Source organism: Salmo salar, chromosome 29, assembly GCF_965601325.2.
Source record: "Salmo salar chromosome 29, fSalSal1, whole genome shotgun sequence".
Lineage (NCBI taxonomy): Eukaryota > Metazoa > Chordata > Actinopteri > Salmoniformes > Salmonidae > Salmo > Salmo salar.
Genome location: NC_138319.1, coordinates 4658461 through 4678074, shown reverse-complemented (window position 1 = coordinate 4678074; position 19614 = coordinate 4658461). Strand labels below are relative to the sequence as shown.

The 19614-nt window shown below is 44.1% G+C and overlaps 1 protein-coding gene across 2 annotated transcripts in view; it reads right to left on the bottom strand.

Annotated features, from left to right (window-relative positions):
• Positions 1-7815, bottom strand: part of LOC106590042 (zinc finger protein 438) — a 109444-nt gene extending 101629 nt beyond the window's left edge. Inside the window, exon 1 of one of the 2 annotated variants that reach the window (XM_014180542.3) lies at positions 7531-7815. The gene's annotated coding sequence lies outside the window, so the exon portion shown is untranslated. The remainder of the gene's footprint in view (positions 1-7530) is intronic. The other variant, XM_014180541.3, reaches the window with a different exon arrangement.
• Positions 7816-19614: the final 11799 nt, after the last annotated feature.

The window sequence follows — 19614 nt, the reverse complement described above, 5'->3', positions numbered from 1 at the left end:
TGCAATTACATATCACATAGCAAAAGACATGGAACCAACTAAAACTGTGGAGAAAGACAGTTTCAGAAAGTTGATTCAAACTCTAGACCCAAGATACGAGATCCCGAGCTGTAAATACTTCAGCAAAACATGTCTGCCAAAACTTTACACTGAATGTCAGGCCAGAGTTGCCAACGAAATCCGAAACGCTGCATTCTTCTCTACTACTGCCGACTTATGGTCAAGCCGGACCACAGAGCCATACATTAGCCTCACGATTCACGACAACTGTAAGCTACAAAGCAAATGTCTTCAGACCTTTCCCAGATGAACACACCAGAGAAATAACTGCAGCTGGGCTAAGGGAGGCACTTTCATCATGGGGCATGAAAGAGTCGTGTTAAGTATGTATGACTACCGACAGCGGATCGAACATGGTCAAAGCATTGGCGCTGAACAAATGGATAAGACTAGGGTGTTTCGGACACAGGATACACATTGCTATTGGTAAGTTTCAACATCCAAAACACAGAGCTAGGTAGAAAAATAATGTGTAAATGTGTGCAATATCCAAACATTACATTGCTTTTATTTATAATTGATACATTAAAATATGGTTTTAATATGAATCTATCCTCTCTCCTTCAAAAATAAATAGCCTACTCAAATTATCCCATTTTCTAAAGCAACATAGCTCTCTTAATCACAACAGTTGTATGTAAATCTATAGATGGATTAAATGTGTAATCATGTCATGTCCATGCTGTAAATTGATGTAATTACAGCAGAAGCAATGTTATTTCTATTGAATAATTGTGATTCATATGTAATATTTCACCTTTTTCAGCGAGGAGTTTCCAAAACGAACCTCGGGTTTCCCGGGCCACAGGAATGTGCAAGAAGGTGGTCAGCACATTTTCCTATAGTTGGAAGAAGCAGAAGGCCTTGACAAGTGCACAGGATAAACTAAGCCTGCTCATCACAGAATCCCCGTCAAGGTGAGGATCTCGTCTGCAGATGATGGAAAGAGTCCTGGAGCAGGAAAAGGCCATCACAGAAGTCCTGGAAGCAGACAAAAAAAACACGGCACCATGCACCATCCTGGCAAGACATTGAGGTCTTTGAATCTATCACGGCAGCACTTAAGCCCCTCCAGGATTTCACAGATGCCCTGTCAGGACAAACTCACGTATGTCTCTCCTGTCTGAAGCTGGTCCTCCATTTGTTCAAGATGGAGGTTCTGAAATCAAATGAGGGCGAAGCCAAACTGACCCGAGAGATTAAGATGAGGGTCTTCAATTACCTGAATGACAAATACACCAACCCTGAGACAGATGAGCTGCTCACCATGGCTACCTTTCTGGACCCAAGGTTCAAGACCACCTACATGACCACTGAGAAGCTGGTGGAGGTGAAGGTGAGCGCTGCCTCAGACAGAAGCCCTCCTGGAAGGGAAAACAGCCGTGGGAAACTTCTCTCTTGAAGAGGACCAGAGTGAGAGAAAGAGAAAGCAGCTGCCACTGCTCCACAATCAGCAAAGAAGTCCAAGAAGAGCCTTGGGAGCCTCTTCAAGAAAACCAGTAGTGCACCTGGCTTAAGAACCCAGAGACAGGTCATTGAGCAAGAGATGGACAGCTACACTCCGATGATGGCAGCAGACAGTGAGGCTGATCCTTTGGAGTGGTGGTGAGCTCACGCCTCTAACTTCCCACAAGTGAGTTGCCTGGCAAAGAAATATACTTACGCATACCTGCCACAAGTTCGCCCTCTGAGAGAGCATTTAGCACTGGGGGCAATGTGGTCACATGCCACAGCGCAACTTTGAAGCCAGAAACTGTCAATAGGCTGGTGTTCCTGGTACGGAACATGTGAAGAAGGAGGCAGTGAATTGTTACATGTTAAACTGAAAAACATACAGACTGTTGGTTAATGTTGAAGAAGTTCATAATTCATAATGATTGGTGTTATGCTGAAAAAAATACTTACATGAAAAAGTAAAAAATATATATATTTAATTTTCTTTACATCCTGAGTACTATAAATATGTGTGTATTTATTTTTTACTGCATATTTATTTAACTCATATACCTTTGTTTCATGTTTGCACAGGTTTTCCACAGCAGTAAAATATTTTGTCATTTATTAACTTTGAAGGGCTTATAAAATGTTTTTTTTTTTTTTATGTACAGTATGTGATATTATATCATCGTCCGGACAGTGGTAAATATTGTGATATGATTTTTTGTTCATGTCGCCCACCCCTATGGGGCAGTAATCATTTAGGCAGGTTACCTTCGCTTTCTTGGGCACAGGGAATATGGTTGTCTGCTTGAAACATGTAGGTATTACAGACTCGGTCAGGGAGAGGTTGAAAATGTCAGTGAAGACACTTGCCTGTTGGTCCACACATGCTTTGAGTACACGTCCTGGTAATCCATCTGGCCCGTGGCTTAACAAAAGCGCATTTGCGAAAAAAGCACAATCGTTGCACGACTGTATCTAACCATAAACATCAATGCCTTTCTTAAAATCAATACACAGAAGTATATATTTTTTAAACCTGCATATTTAGCCAAAAGAAATCCAGGTTAGCAGGCAATATTAACCAGGTGAAATTGTGTCACTTCTCTTCCGTTCATTGCACGCAGAGTCAGGGTATATGCAACAGTTTGGGCCGCCTGGCTCGTTGCGAACTAATTTGCATGAATTTTACGGAATTATGACATAACATTGAAGGTTGTGCAATGTAACAGGAATATTTAGACTTATGGATGCCACCCGTTAGATAAAATACAGAACGGTTCCGTATTTCACTGAAACAATAAACGTGATAGTTTCCGGATTCGACCATATTAATGACTAAGGCTCGTGTTTCTGTGTGTTATTATGTTATAATTAAGTCTATGATTTGATAGAGCAGTCTGACTGAGCGATGGTAGGCACCAGCAGGCTCGTAACCATTCATTCAAAACAGCACTTTACTGCGTTTTGCCAGCAGCTCCTCGCAATTCTTCAAGCATTGCGCTGTTTATGACTTCAAGCCTGTCAACTCCCAAGATTAGGCTGGTGTAACCAATGTGAAATGGCTAGCTAGTTAGCGGGTGCGCGCTAATAGCGTTTCAAACGTCACTCGCTCTGAGACTTGGAGTAGTTGTTTCCCTTGCTCTGCATGGGTAACGCTGCTTCGAGGGAGGCTGTTGTCGATGTGTTCCTGGTTCGAGCCCAGGTAGGAGCGAGGAGAGGGACGGAAGCTATACTGTTACACTGGCAATACTAAAGTGCCTATAAGAACATCCAATAGTCAAAGGTATATGAAATACAAATCGTATAGAGAGAAATAGTCCTATAATAACTACAACCTAAAACTTCTTACCTGGGAATATTGAAGACTCATGTTAAAAGGAACCACCAGCTTTCATATGTTCTCATGTTCTGAGCAAGGAACTTAAACGTTATCTTTCTTACATGGCACATATTGCACTTTTACTTTCTTCTCCAACACTTTGTTTTGCATTATTTAAACGAAATTGAACATGTTTCATTATTTATTTGAGGCTAAATAGATTTTGATGTATTATATTAAGTTAAAATAAGTGTTCATTCAGTATTGTTGTAATTGTCATTATTACAAATAAAAAATATATATATATATTTTTTTTGTTCTTTTAAAATTGGCTGATTAATCGGTATCGGCTTTTTTGGGGGTCATCCAATAATCGGTTTTGAAATATCATAATCGGCCGTCCTCTAATATGTACATACGGTCACTGTGGGGACAACGTCGTCGATGCACTTATTGATGAAGCCGGTGACTAAGGTGGTATACTCCTCAATGCCATTAGATGAATCCCAGAACATGTTCAAGTCTGTGCTAGCAAAACAGTTCTGTAGCGTAGCATCCGCGTCATCGGACCACTTCTGTATTGAGAGAGTCACTGGTACTTCCTGAATTAGTTTTTGCTTGAAAGCAGGAATCAGGAGGATAAAATGGTCAGATTTGCCAAATGGAGGGCGAGGGAGAGCTTTGTATGCGTCCCTGTGTGTGGAGTAAAGGTGGTCTAGAGTTTTTTCCTCTGGTTGCATATGTGACATGCTGGTAGAAATTAGGTTAAACGGATTTAAGTTTGTCTGCATTAAAGTCCCCAGTCACTCGGAGCGCCGTTTCTGGATGAGCATTTTCTTGTTTGCTTATGGCCTTATACAGCTCTTTGCGTGCGGTCTTAGTGCCAGCATCGGTATGTGGTGGTAAATAGATGGCTACTAATAATATAGATGAAAACTCTCTTGGTAGATAGTGTGGTCTACAGCTTATCATGAGGTATTCTACCTCAGGCGAGCAATACCTTGACACTTCTTTAATATCAGACATTGCGCACCAGCAGTTATTGACAAAAACACACACCCCCGCCCCTCGTCTTACCAGACGTAGCTGCTCTGTCCTGCCGATGCACGGAGAAGCCAACCAGCTCTATATTATCCGCGTCGTCATTCAGCCACGTCTCGGTGAAACATAAGATATTACCGTTTTTGAATGTCCCGTTGGTAGGATAGTCTTAATCGTAGATCGTCCAGTTTGTTTTCCAATGATTGCACATTGACCAATAATACGGAGGGTAGTGGTGGTTTACCTAGTCGTCGGCAAATTCTTACAAGGCATCCCACCCTCCTCCCCCTTTTTATTTTCTTCACGCGGATGACGGGGATTTTGGCCTTGTCTCGACAAAGCAGTATATCCTTCGCGTCGGACTCGCGTCGGAATCGTTGTCCAGTTTGAGTTGTTCTGATGTCTAGAAGCTCTTTTCGGTCATAAGAGACAGTAGCAGCAATATTATGTACAAAATGGAGTTACAAACAATGCGAAAAAACAAACCAAGTAGCACAGTTGATTAGGAGCCCGTAAAACGGCAGCGATCCCCTCCGGCGCAATTACCTTCCATCTTCTAAATTAAGTTCCAGACTAAATTAAATGCATCCTCTGTGTGTTGGAGTGTTTTGATCACCCTTTTTGGGAACCCTTTTATTTGAATAAATATGCCAGCCTTGCCTGGTTTAAGACGTGCCTCTGTGTATTGAACCTCTCATTGTTCCTCATCATTGCCATCCAACCAACCACGCCTAGTGATTCATTACATAGGCGATCACATTTGAGCAAAATGGTAATACTGGATTTTTCATTGTGTAAATTTAGCTAAGAATCATACTGGGGCATAACCATTTTGACAGCAAGATTACACCATCAATGACCATATAATTGAGAATGCATTACACACAAAATACAGAATGTACTGTGTATGTGTATATTTTGGCATGTAGTCTCACCTTGCATAGCAGCTCTCAGTTCATACCATGAAATGATACTCTTCCTGTACAACCTAACTATTCTCCAGAACTAACTATTCTCCAGACTTGGCACGCGTCTAACATACTTTCTTGTTCTTTCATTTAAAATGTACTGACTGCATTTAAGAGGAGTAGAGTTGCGCTCTAGTTCAGGGTTGTACTCATTAGTCCAAACACTTGCAAAATGTTTTGTTTTGTAACTAAAATGAGAGTTTCCTTTCTTTCTTGATATTTGGGATGTGATATAGTTGAGAGTCAAACAGCAGAGTTGAGCACTAGTTCAATTTCAGTAAAGCAATCTCTCTCCATTCTCTCTTACATCATACGAGCAATATTGACTTGGTTATGATTGACCGGAAATGTTAAATAAACAGCCATTCCTCCTTAACTCTCTCTCCCCATTTCCCCCTCACGCCACATGTGAAACCACACTGTAGCCCCTAACATAACAAAGTAAACGCCCCACATCTTTCAAACAGTGTGTTTACACTAGATCAGAGTTCCACTGGATAACACTGTATCTGACCTTCTTACTAAAAACTGAGGGAATTTATTTTCAGTGTTACAGGAAAGAAATGCATTAAGCATAATTAAGAATACTTTATCATTAGCAACACATGCATGCTATTTGTTTGCCTGGCTACCCAAACGCTATGCCACGCCCACAGATGTTAGTTTCTTCTCCGTAATGAGTCTGGATCTGATTACAACCCTGACTACATCCCATTATAGACTGTCTGATTAGTCGCAGAAACCGATGGGTTGGGCCAGAGCCAGAACACACGTGGGTAAAGCGGCGTTTAAAAATGTGTCATTGGCTTTGATATTCTGATTGGACAATCTCTAACCAATCACTTTGTTTTGTACAACACCCCTCATTTTGATGTCACCACAAACGACTTCAATTATGGCAGTCTCAGACTGAAGTATGCTAGCTAGTGAATGATAGTGCAGCAGAAGAATTCAGTTTGAGTTGTCAGGCAAGCTATTAGTAGGATTGTGGCCCATTTGATAGAGGTAGAAGTAGGTATATTTGTTCACATGCTGCTTGAGGGAAAGCAAAACAAACGCCATAGATTTGGTAAGGAAATCACCCTGGAACACAATACAAACATGTAAGGAGACATTTTCATCACTCTGTCCAGGGCTAAGATTTGAGATGTCTTTCCCATTAGCGGAAAGTTCCCCCCTGCCATCATAAATCCACCTCAGTGAATCACACCATAGCTCTCCCTTGGTGTGTCCTCAGAAACACTGACAGTGCAGTGCATATTCAGTGTTGCTCCAGATATTTAGGCCTACTGCCATTTGTCCTTCATCTGACTGCATGCTGTTCTTTTCCTTTGTCATCATGAAATAGGACATGCAATGTTTTAAGGGGGGGGGGGCATGTTTAACAATAACATGTATCATAATAAGTTAACATTGCGCTAACAAATGGCAGTACCTTCAAAGTACTTCAGAGAAGTAACCTCTTCCCCAAGCTAATTGCACATGAGTGGAAGTGAAATAATCCCGTGAGAAAAGCCTTGCTACAGGTGAGCTTCCAATTCTCTTCTACAAAACAACTTAGTGAACGTTTCTGTTTTCTTTTACTAGAAATAATTCAATCGAGCCTATTAAACTATTGCACGGGGTATTTGTCTATATAGGCCAGGCAGTCATCAGTGCAAATAAGCATTTCATTACACTCGCAATAACATCTGCTAACCATATGTATGTGACCAATACAATTTGATATTTATGGCACCTGTAGCCCTATAAATGAAGCGCGGCGTCATTTATAGGGCTATGGCACCTGCACAGGTAAATGTAGTATCAGTATACAGTGCATAAAACGACCAAGTTACATGATTGGTATCATATAGATTTTCCAATTGCAACTACGAATGGCATAAAGCTAATCTGTTTTCTTATTTTGTCTGATCCTGAAAGTGCCATGGACGACTGACCTATATGACGTGTGCTGATATGACTGTAAATACACGGCTGTCGTGTTTGCAAAGGAGTTGAAAGCACACATTCGCAGATATTTCGCACACCTAAATAAACGGATAGTACACTGGTTATTTATGATATACAATGTTATGGAAAGGCCTAAGCCTGCTATCGTTACATTCCTATTGGCTGAAATTACCTCCGTAATACAATACAGCAAGCCCATTGGGTTAGGCTTTGACGAAATTGTCGAGGTATTTTAAGACATCTCACCTGTATCCCCAGTTGTTTTGGAGGCTTCTTCGTTAATTTGTAAATTGCGACATATTCAATTCTTGCAGAACGGCCGATCTTCCTAACTGTTTCTCGACAGACATTTTGAGCAGTACCTCGAGCCAGGGACGGCAGGTGAGAGAGTAGTAAGTAGCCCGTCTTTCAATCCAAATTGTAGTCAAATGTCTGCTGTTAATAGTGAGAAAACTAGAAACTGTAAATATAGTATGCTTTGATTACGATATTTTTCATGCATTTGATAAAGAATGTAATGTGTCGCAATCGCATAGTTTCCTGAAACCCTCTTTTCGATTGGAATGGTATGGCTCGTAGAATGTAGCCAATGAGCGGCGTTGAAATGTAAACCTCCAATGTTGTCAAGAGGAAAGGGGTTGTCCTTTGCCTGACGCTTGGGCGTACAGTGGAGGGGACAGAGGGGAATGATGAGAATGAATACATGTTTCAGAGGACAGCTCTGCAATGTTCTATGCTGCCTGTCAAGATCTGTACACACAATATAATAGCCTATGCCAGCCTTGGTTACAATATATGTGGATTTTACATAGGCATAGGCCTAGGTTGAGGTTTATTAGAACATCTTGGTAAATACTGCAGAAACATCCATAAGTGACTGTAGTTGGACCCCAAACAGTTTGGGTGTCATTATTTTTCATAAAAAGAAACACTACAGTAGGTTGCATGAAATAATGAGAAGCCTTGTTTTTCTGTTGTGTTAGTAAAATATAGTAGTTGTGGTAGTACTAGCAGTAGTAGGAGTAGGCTATTCTGATGACAGTTCCATGATAGACGCACACCATGTTGCTTCTGTAACATGTATGTCTATTCAGTTCCACAAACACATACACACACACACACACACACACAAACCAACAGCCCACACATTCGTTCACAGCTTCTGGGTCCCTGGCAGCAGCCTGAGGGTGTAGAACAGTATGCTGCTGACTTCCTGAATGTATTCAGGCGTAATGTTTTTATTTTTGCTGCGATCAGAGTCACTTCAGGCTACACATGTCCTGTTCAGTTAACCACTGTCACAGGCTTTAGTGAATGGTCCCTGGCAGGTGGTGTTGCTCACTGCTGCGGCTGTGTAGTGAGGCAGAGAGAGATAGAGGGGTCTTTCACAGTCTGAGAGAGACTTGCTGGGGCTGCCCTGCTGCTGAGGAATCCCCTTCACACAGGCATACATGCACGCAGGCACATGCACGCACGTACAGAGGCACACACACACACGCATTCTCTCTCAGTCTCACATACAAAATAAGGTGTACAGATGTTATTATTGAAAACACATATTACAGGCTAAAGCATAGTTTGCTTCCTATAGGATGTTTTTAGTGTTGGTGAAATACAGTTACAGGTAGTGTATAATGAATGATGTGGTTGTTATCTTTCATGCTGACAGCGATCCAGAGGCAGCTTATCAATATTTCACATCTCCCAAAGCAGCAAGTGAAAAACATAGGTTGACTACCTTCTAATGACTTACCGAGGCAGCATTCATTTTTCCCTCAGACAGATTATTGACGTTGAATAGATTACGACTCCCAGAGGTCCTATGAAATTATTAATATGTTTAAATATGAAATTCTATGTTACTATATGTTACTAGTCACCTATTTTGAGCAGAGCCATGCATAGAGTTCCTGTGCCTATGCACAATAGACTTGGGGAAAGTAGGTGGCACTTCACAACTTTTTGTGATCAATACCTAAATCTTTGCTTCATCACTAAATAGAATTAAGAATGGGCTGTGCTGTGGCAGTAATGACAATATTGATCGGTTCACAGAAGCCCTTTCAGGTGTTTGGCTGGAAATCACAGTGGCATACATGGATGGATAGGGTGAAGGAGGAGTGAGAGACAGAGACAGGAGGTTTGCCCATTTAGTCAGGCAATCCTTACCCATTACGAGTCACATACAGTACATATATTCAGACCCCTTGACTTTTTCCACATTTTGTTACGTTACAGCCTTATTAAAAAATCCTAAGCAACCTACACACAATACCCCATAATGACAAACCCGAAAACAGGTTTTTAGATATTTTTGCACATTTATTACAACTAAAAAACAGATACCTTATTTACATAAGTATTCAGACCCTTTGACTCAAAATTGAGCTCAGGTGCATCCTGTTTCCATTGATCATCCTTGTTTGATGTTTCTACAACTTCATTGGAGTCCACCTGTGGTAAATTCAATTGATTGGACATTATTTGGAAAGGCACACGCTTGTCTATATAAGGTCCCACAGTTGACAGTGCATGTCAGAGCAAAAAACAAACTATGAGGTCGAAGGAATTGTCCGTAGAAGCACAGATCTGGGGAAGGGTATCAAAACATTCCAGCAGCATTGAAGGTCCCCAAGAACACAGTGGCCTCCATCATTCTTAAATGGAAGAAGTTTGGAACCACCAAGACTTCCTAGAGCTTTCCGCCAGGCTAAACTGAGGAATCGGGGGAGAAGGGCCTTAGTCAGGGAGGTGACCAAGAACCCGATGGTCACTCTAACAGTGCTCTAGAGTTCCTCTGTGGAGATGGAAGAACCTTCCAGAAGGACAACCATCTCTGCAGCACTCCGCCAATGAGGCCTTTATTGTAGAGTGGACAGTAATATGCACATGACAGCCCACTTGGAGTTTACCAAAAGGCACCTAAAGACTCTCAGACCATGAGAAACAAGATTCTCTCATCTGATGAAACCAAGATTGAACTCTTTGGCCTGAATGCCAAGCATCACGTCTGGAGGAAACCTGGCACCATCCCTACGGTGAAGCATAGTGATGGCAGCATCATGCCGTGGGGATGTTATTCAGCAGCAGGGACTTGGAGACTAGTCAGGATCGAGGCAAAGATGGACAGAGCAAAGTACAGAGAGATCCTTAATGAAAACCTGCTCCAGAGCACTCAGGACCTCAGACTGGGGTGAAGGTTTACCTACCAACAGGACAACAACCCTAAGCACACAGCCTAGACAAGTGGCTTCGGTACAAGTCTCTGAATGTCCTTGAGTGGCCCAGCCAGAGTCCAGACTTGAACCCGATCTAACATCTCTGGAGAGACCTGAAAATAGCTGTGCAGCAACACTTCCCATCCAACCTGACAGAGCTTGAGAGGATCTGCAGAGAAGAATGGGAGAAACTCCCCAAATACAGGTGTGCAAAGCTTGTAGTGTCATATCCAAGAAGACTCGAGGCTGTAATCGCTGCCAAAGGTGCTTCAACAAAGTACTGAGTAAAGGGTCTGAATACTTATAAAAATATGTTTGCTAAAATGTCTTAACCTGTTTTTGCTTTGTCATTATGGGGTATTGTGTGTAGATTGATGAGGAAAAATAACAATTTAATCAATTTTAGAATAAAGCTGTAATGTAACAAAATGTGGAAAAAGTCAAGGGGTCTGAATACTTTTCGAAGGCACTGTACATGCCTAGCTGAGTGATAGGGCACCATCTGGCAGTGTACCGCTTTCTTCTCTTTATCTTACCAATACTCTTTCTCTCTCCAATCTGGAGTGTTTCTCACCCCAACGGCACCCCTGCTACTTATGCTGAATGCAGTTGCTGGCACCATCCCTTTTTGTTGCTCCCAGCCTATAGACAGAAACTAAAACAGGAAGCTCAGGTCTGTTCAATGCTGGTCCGAACAATCGGTTTCCACGCTTCAAGATTGCTTCGATCACGTGGACTGGGATATGTTCCGCATAGCGTCGGACAATAACATTGATGAATACGCTGATTCAGTGAGCGAGTTTATTAGCAAGTGCATCGGTGATGTTGTACCCACAGCGTCTATTAAAACATTCCCCGAACCAGAAACCGTGGATTGATAGCAGCATTTGCGCAAAAATGAAAGCGCGAACCACTGCTTTTAATCAGGGCAAGGTGATCGGAAACATGACCGAATACAAACAGTGTAGCTATTCCCTCCGCAAGGCAATCAAACAAGCTAAGCGTCAGTATAGAGACAAATTAGAGTCGCAATTCAATGGCTCAGACACGAGAGGTATGTGGCAGGGTCTACAGTCAATCACGGACTACAAAAGGAAAACCAGCCCCGTCACGGACCACGATGTCTTGCTCCCAGACAAACTAAACAACTTGTTTGCTCGCTTTGAGGACAACACAGTGCCACTGACACGGCCCGCTACCAAAACCTGCGGGCTCTCCTTCACTGCAGCCAACGTGAGTAAAACATTTAAACGTGTTAACCCTCGCAAGGCTGCCAGCCCAGACGGCATCCCCAGCTGCGTCCTCAGAGCATGCGCAGACCAGCTGGCTGGTGTGTTTACGGACATATTCAATCAATCCTTATCCCAGTCTGCTGTTCCCACATGCTTCAAGAGGGCCACCATTGTTCTTGTTCCCAAGAAAGCGAAGGTAACTGAGCTAAATGACTATTGCCCCATAGCACTCACTTCCGTCATAATTGAAAAAAAATGTATTTATTTCACCTTTATTTAACCAGGTAGGCAAGTTGAGAACAAGTTCTCATTTACAACTGCAACCTGGCCAAGATAGCAAAGCAGTTCGACACATACAACAACACAGTTACACATGGAGTAAAACAAACATACAGTCAATAATACAGTAGAAAAATAAGTCTATATACAATGTGAGCAAATGAGGTGAGATAAGGGAGGTAAAGGCAAAAAAGGCCATGGTGGCAAAGTAAATACAATATAGCAAGTAAAACACTGGAATGGTAGATTTGTAGTGGAAGAAAGTGTAAAGTAGAAATAGAAATAATGGGGTACAAAGGAGCAAAATAAATAAATAAATACAGTAGGGGAAGAGGTAGTTGTTTGGGCTAAATTATAGATGGGCTATGTACAGGTGCAGTGATCTGTGAGCTCCTCTGACAGCTGGTGCTTAAAGCTAGTGAGGGAGATAAGTGTTTCCAGTTTCAGAGATTTTTGTAGTTCGTTCCAGTCATTGGCAGCAGAGAACTGGAAGGAGAGACGGCCAAAGGAGGAATTGGCTTTGGGGGTGACCAGAGAGATATGAAGTGCTTTGAGAGACTAGTCAAGGACCATATCACCGCCAGCCTACCTGACACCCTAGACCCACTCCAATTTGCTTACCGCCCCAATAGGTCCAAAGACGACGCTATCGCAATCACACTGCCCTAACCCATCTGGACAAGAGGAATACCTACTCACAAGGCAGGCAATACGCATGACCTCATCTTTACTAGATGCTGTTCTTCCACTAATCTCATTGCAACTCCCCTCCAAATCTCCGACCACTACCTCGTATCCTTTTCCCTCTTGCTCTCATCCAACACTTCTCACTCTGCCCCTACTCGGATGGTATTGCGCCGTCCCAACCTTCGCTCTCTCTCTCCCGCTACTCTCTCCTCTTCCATCCTATCATCTCTTCCCTCTGCTCAAACCTTCTCCAACCTATCTCCTGATTCTGCCTCCTCAACCCTCCTCTCCTCCCTTTCTGCATCCTTTGATTTTCTCTGTTCCCTATCCTCCAGGCCGGCTCGGTCCTCCCCTCCTGCTCCGTGGCTCGACGACTCACTACGAGCTCACAGAACAGGGCTCCGGGCAGCCGAGCGGAAATGGAGGAAAACTCGCCTCCCTGCGGACCTGGCATCCTTTCACTCCCTCCTCTCTACATTCTCCTCTTCTGTCTCTGCTGCTAAAGCCACTTTCTACCACTCTAAATTCCAAGCATCTGCCTCTAACCCTAGGAAGCTCTTTGCTACCTTCTCCTCCCTCCTGAATCCTCCTCCTCCTCCCTCTCTGCGGATGACTTCGTCAACCATTTTGAAAAGAAGGTTGACGATATCCGATCCTCGTTTGCTAAGTCAAACGACACCGTTGGTCCTGCTCACACTGCCCTACCCTGTGCTTTGACCTCTTTCTTCCCTCTCTCTCCAGATGAAATCTCGCGTCTTGTGACGGCCGGCCGCCCAACAACCTGCCCACTTGACCCTATCCCCTCCTCTCTTCTCCAGACCATTTCCGGAGACCTTCTCCCCTTCCTCACCTCGCTCATCAACTCATCCTTGACCGCTGGCTACGTCCCTTCCGTCTTCAAGAGAGCGAGAGTTGCACCCCTTCTGAAAAAACCTACACTCGATCCCTCCGATGTCAACAACTACAGACCAGTATCCCTTCTTTCTTTTCTCTCCAAAACTCTTGAACGTGCCGTCCTTGGTCAGCTCTCCTGCTATCTCTCTCAGAATGACCTTCTTGATCCTAATCAGTCAGGTTTCAAGACTGGGCATTCAACTGAGACTGCTCTTCTCTGTGTCACGGAGGCTCTCCGCACTGCTAAAGCTAACTCTCTCTCCTCTGCTCTCATCCTTCTAGACCTATCTTCTGCCTTTGATACTGTGAACCATCAGATCCTCCTCTCCACCCTCTCCGAGTTGGGCATCTCCGGCGCGGCCCACGCTTGGATTGCGTCCTACCTGACAGGTCGCTCCTACCAGGTGGCGTGGCGAGAATCTGTCTCCGCACCATGCGCTCTCACCACTGGTGTCCCCCAGGGCTCTGTTCTAGGCCCTCTCCTATTCTCGCTATACACCAAGTCACTTGGCTCTGTCATATCCTCACATGGTCTCTCCTATCATTGCTATGCAGACGACACACAATTAATCTTCTCCTTTCCCCCTTCTGATAACCAGGCGGCGAATCGCATCTCTGCATGTCTGTCAGACATATCAGTGTGGATGACGGATCACCAGCTCAAGCTGAACCTCGGCAAGACGGAGCTGCTCTTCCTCCCGGGGAAGGACTGCCCGTTCCATGATCTCGCCATCACGGTTGACAACTCTCTTGTGTCCTCCTCCCAGAGTGCTAAGAACCTTGGCGTGATCCTGGACAACACCCTGTCGTTCTCCACTAACATCAAGGCGGTGACCCGATCCTGTAGGTTCATGCTCTACAACATTCGCAGAGTACGACCCTGCCTCACACAGGAAGCGGCGCAGGTCCTAATCCAGGCACTTGTCATCTCCCGTCTGGATTACTGCAACTCGCTGTTGGCTGGGCTCCCTGCCTGTGCCATTAAACCCCTACAACTCATCCAGAACGCCGCAGCCCGTCTGGTGTTCAACCTTCCCAAGTTCTCTCACGTCACCCCGCTCCTCTGCTCTCTCCACTGGCTTCCAGTTGAAGCTCGCATCCGCTACAAGACCATGGTGATTGCCTACGGAGCTGTGAAGGGAACGGCACCTCCATACCTTCAGGCTCTGATCAGGCCCTACACCCAAACAAGGGCACTGCGTTCATCCACCTCTGGCCTGCTGGCCCCCCTACCTCTGAGGAAGCACAGTTCCCGCTCAGCCCAGTCAAAACTGTTCGCTGCTCTGGCACCCCAATGGTGGAACAAGCTCCCTCACGACGCCAGGACAGCGGAGTCAATCACCACCTTCCGGAGACACCTGAAACCCCACCTCTTTAAGGAACACCTAGGATAGGATAAAGTAATCCTTCTAACCCCCCCCCCCCTTAAAAGATTTAGATGCACTATTGTAAAGTGGTTGTTCCACTGGATATCATAAGGTGAATGCACCAATTTGTAAGTCGCTCTGGATAAGAGCGTCTGCTAAATGACTTAAATGTAATGTAAAATGTAAATGTAAATGAATACCTATGTAAGAATGCTGTTCATCGACTACAGCTCAGCATTTAACACCATAATACCCTCCAAACTCGTCATTAAGCTTGAGACCCTGGGTCTCGACCCCGCCCTGTGCAACTGGGTCCTGGACTTCCTGATGTGCCGCCCCCCAGGTGGTGAGGGTAGGTAACAACATCTCCACCCTGCTGATCCTCAACACTGGGGCCCCACAAGGGTGCGTTCTCAGCCCTCTCCTGTACTCCCTGTTCCCCCATGACTGCGTGGCCATGCACGCTTCTAACGCAATCATCAAGTTTGCAGACGACACTACAGTGGTAGGCTTGATTACCAACAACGACGAGACGGCCTACAGGGAGGAGGTGAGGGCCCTCGGAGTATGGTGTCAGGAAAATAACCTCGCACTCAATGTCAACAAAACAAAGGAGATGATTGTGGACTTCAGGAAACAGAAGAGGGAGCAGCCCCCTATCCACATCGACGGGACAGTAGTGGAGAAGGTGGAAAGTTTTAAGTTCCTCGGCGTACACATCATGGACAAACTGAAATGGTCCACCCACACAGACAGCGTGGTGAAGAAGGCGCAGCAGTGCCTCTTCAACCTCAGAAGGCTGAAGAAATTCAGCTTGTCACCAAAAACACTCACAAACTTTTACAGATGCACAATCGAGAGCATCCTGTCGGGCTGTATCACCGCCTGATACGGCAACTGCTCCGCCCACAACCATAAGGCTCTCCAGAGGGTAGTGAGGTCTGCACAACGCATCACCGGGGGCAAACTACCTGCCCTCCAGGACACCTACACCACCCGATGTTACAGGAAGGCCAAAAAGATCATCAAAGACAACAACCACCCGAGCCACTGCCTGTTCACCCCGCTATCATCCAGAAGGCGAGGTCAGAACAGGTGCATCAAAGCGGGGACCGAGAGACTGAAAAACAGCTTCTATCTCAAGGCCATCAGACTGTTAAACAGCATCACTAACATTGAGTGGCTGCTGCCAACATACTGACTCATCTCTAGCCACTAATAATGAAAAAGTGATGTAATAAATGTATCACTAGCCACTTTAAAGAATGCCACTTTATATAATATTTACATGCCCTACATTACTCATCTCATATGTATATACTGTACTCTATACCATCTACTGCATCTTGCCTATGCCGTTCGGCCTTCGCTCATTCATATATTTTTATGTACATATTCTTAATCATTCCTTTACACTTGTGTGTGTATAAGGTAGTTGTTGTGAAATTGTTAGATTACTTGTTAGATATTACTGTGTAACAACCTGGGCTCGAACCAGGGACCCTTGCACACATCAACAACTGACACCCACGAAGCATCGTTACCCATCGCGCCACAAAAGCCGCGGCCCTTGCAACGCAAGGGGAACAACCACTTCAGGTCTCAGAGCGAGTGACGTCACTGTTTGAAACGCTATTAGCGAGCACCACCGCTAACTAACTAGCCATTTCACATCGGTTACAACTGCATGGTCGGAACTAGAAGCACAAGCATTTCTCTAAACTCGCATTAACATCTGCTAACCATGTGTATGTGACAAATACAATTTCATTTGATTTGTATATATGCAATGAACAATTCATATAATTTAATTTGACCCAAAACCAAAACAAGGAGTTACTTTTCATAGCAATTTCTTTGCAGGTAGAGGATGATCTTGCAAAGATTCCCATGCCAATTCTCTCTTACCACAAATACAAATAATTTAGGCTCCAGTACCATGCTCATTATGTCAGTGTAGTGAGGGGGTTTTGATGTTTGGAGATGAAATGCTTTGAGATTAAATATGCATTTTTTAGATTTGGTTAATTATGTATGTATGTGTCCACTGTCAAGTTGAAACTCATGCTCCTGTGATGGTGTTATTTCAAGCGCACCTTTATGCCAATGGTGCGGAATACATTTCCCCCTTATTATAGGGATTTCTTAGGTAAACTCGTATGCAACCTTATGGAAATGAGGAGAGTGTATAACATACCTCATTGGTGTGTTTCAAACATATTCTATCTATGGACAGTTTTGTCCCATCCAAGCCATGCTGTTAAGGTGGTTTGAGCATTAGATATTTTCTATGGGGCCGTGTTCAATAACAGATCTAGAGGCACTGAAGGAAACAGCATAGAAATACTCACCCACAGCCCATTGACTCGGGGATGTCCACTCTAGAAATTATATTTCTATGGGCGAGAGGCTCAAACATCTGGGACCTGGAGGGATGAACAAAATGTTATTTTGTCCCCCCCCCCGCGCGCCTCTTCCTGTCCCTCTCTCTCTGCACCTCTATTTCTCCTCCCAGCGATGAAGGAAAGGCAGTATGCCCTCCCTCGATCGCACTCTCTAGAGCTGTAAAACATTAAAATGAAACACTTGACTCTTCTCAACTTTTGACATTTTCAGTGTATGGCTTGCGTTACTCCACGGAGTCTACGTATACTCAGTTGGTGGTCATGGTTTTACTCTTTAGGTGCAGGTCTGTGTTGAGTGAGTGTTTCACATAACTTACTACAAACTGTAAGTGATCATTTTGAAACCTCAAAAAACGAATTTAGTGCTGTAGAAGATTTCTATCCCACTTCCTGTCAACCAATCCATGAGTTATTGGGAGAGGCCGGATTAGGCACCAATTATAGAATTCATGCACTGCTGAACTTCTATTTTTCCCCCGTTTACCATCTTTATTATGAATAATAAACGAGAATATCATTGTAGGATGTTTATTTCCAGCTAGCCCTTTGACAATGTTGTGTTATTACAGTCGTTTCCTGTTCTGGAATTTAAACTGTGGCTTCTGGTTTCCCTTACTACCCATACTCCCCGGCGGTCCTGTAACCCTTTCAGCACCTCACCGGTCAGTGCTTGTAAAGGTGTGGGTGGTCGGGCTCAGTCTTAGTCAGGGGTTTGGACCCTGCAGCGGACGCGTGGACTTTAAGATGTGAAATTGCATTAAGTCGCCAGTTTTAAAGTCATAATGGTAAGGCGAGGAGCCCAGGCAATCCTCCCTTTAATGAAAACAAAGCTACTTTACAGAGTAGAGGACCAGAGAAGGTCTGTTGGAGTTTGGCAACTGGGACTTATAAGGGGGAAGTTAAATGGAGGGAAACTACAGTCATTCACATGCAGTTATGCCCATGGTCATCTAAAATGAACACATACTTTATGACTCGGCACACTACCTCCGTTACAACAGCATATAGAGTAAACATGCAATGAAGGCACGGGAATGGATTTGAATGTCTTACTCTTGTGGCACAGAAATGGATTTGAAATGTCAGTGGAAGTTGTTTTATTCTACTCATCATAATCATACATTTGGCTGTTTTGTGTGGTCATACATGCTTATACCATGGTAACTGACCGTAAAACCATTGTGGAAAACCCTTTCCCATCGCCACAATAGAAAAGAATGGAGCTGCAGTCAGATACGCCATTTGGAAGACTCTCATTCAGCACGGTAGATCAATATTAAAGTAAGGATGAAGGGAGAAAGAGAAGAGTAGTCTGGAAAAATATCCTTCCTTCTGCCTGTAACACCTGAGTAATAATTTCCTTCTCACTACATCTCACCCCACAGGTATTATTTCATCGCAGAGCGATTTTAAAATGTAAGAAGATGCCTCCAACAATAACACCTTGATATACTGAGCTTGACGTCTTTGCAAAACGTAAGGGTGGCCGTTCCAGCAACAGAAACAAATGAGCATTAAAATACAACAGGCGCTCCAATAAACACAGTATAAATTCAAAACAGTGGTTTCCAGGGGACGGCTGTCTCTTTTGACAATCACAACAGGGGGAAGACTGGGGAAGGAAAGATTGTCTGGGGCTCAGCGTGTGAGGCACACACACACACACACCACACACACACACACACACACACACACACACACACACATATGTATGCACACAAACACACGTATGCTTTCCTTGCCATTCTCGAAAGCTCTAAAGTCTCCATTCATGATACACACGCATGTACCACACACTCTCACAGAGCGAGCGAGAGAGTGCTGTACTGAGCGGCCAAGGTAAGTATGTGTCTTGGATAGTTGGGTTGACAGACGTTACTGTATTCACCCTGTTAGAAGACCTCAGCCCCTCAGCTAATGACACAGTCAGTGTAAATTCATATGAGTGAGTTTGTGTTTGTTTATTTAAGTGTGTGTGTGTGTGTGTGTGTGTGTGTGTGTGTGTGTGTGTGTGTGTGTGTGTGTGTGTGTGTGTGTGTGTGTGTGTGTGTGTGTGTGCACGCGCTTGCGTGTGTGCATGTGTGTGTCTAGTTGGGTGATACTGGGCCCTTATCCAAAACCTTTTCATGTCTCATCTTATACAGAGAGAAAAATATGAGGCCATTTGAATGTGATTCCCAAATGAATAGAAGGTGGTGCACTCAGATGACCAGTGCTTTCCTGCATTACTTCACAATAATGTGTGAAT